Source organism: Penaeus monodon, chromosome 34 (assembly GCF_015228065.2).
Source record: "Penaeus monodon isolate SGIC_2016 chromosome 34, NSTDA_Pmon_1, whole genome shotgun sequence".
Lineage (NCBI taxonomy): Eukaryota > Metazoa > Arthropoda > Malacostraca > Decapoda > Penaeidae > Penaeus > Penaeus monodon.
The window spans coordinates 12,636,596-12,636,855 of record NC_051419.1 but is presented as its reverse complement, the minus strand read 5'-3'; the positions used below and the strand labels follow the sequence as shown (position 1 = coordinate 12,636,855).

The following is a 260-nucleotide window of genomic DNA, read 5'->3' as shown; positions in this document are numbered from 1 at the left end:
CTAAATAAGATTTAGATTAGTAGCTTAAGAAATGCATAGGATGCCATGTCAGGAATGAGGTCCCTTGCTAAATGACACTCTCCTTACTAGATAAGGTTGTCATGGTGACCATGTTGAAGCAGGAGAGAAAGATACAAAGGGACAACGTGTATATAAGGTTGCCATGGCAACCATGCTGATGTGGGAGTGGATGATGTAAAGGCTGTAATGTGTAATGAATGAGGTTAATAAGGGAAACAGATTTTTCTATCTCTCTTTTC

The 260-nt window shown here is 39.2% G+C and overlaps 1 protein-coding gene across 1 annotated transcript in view; it reads left to right on the top strand.

Annotated features, from left to right (window-relative positions):
• The window catches only part of LOC119594819 (enhancer of polycomb homolog 1-like), a gene marked incomplete in the record, with an annotated part of 44,199 nt that overhangs the window by 10,817 nt on the left and 33,122 nt on the right, over nucleotides 1-260 (top strand).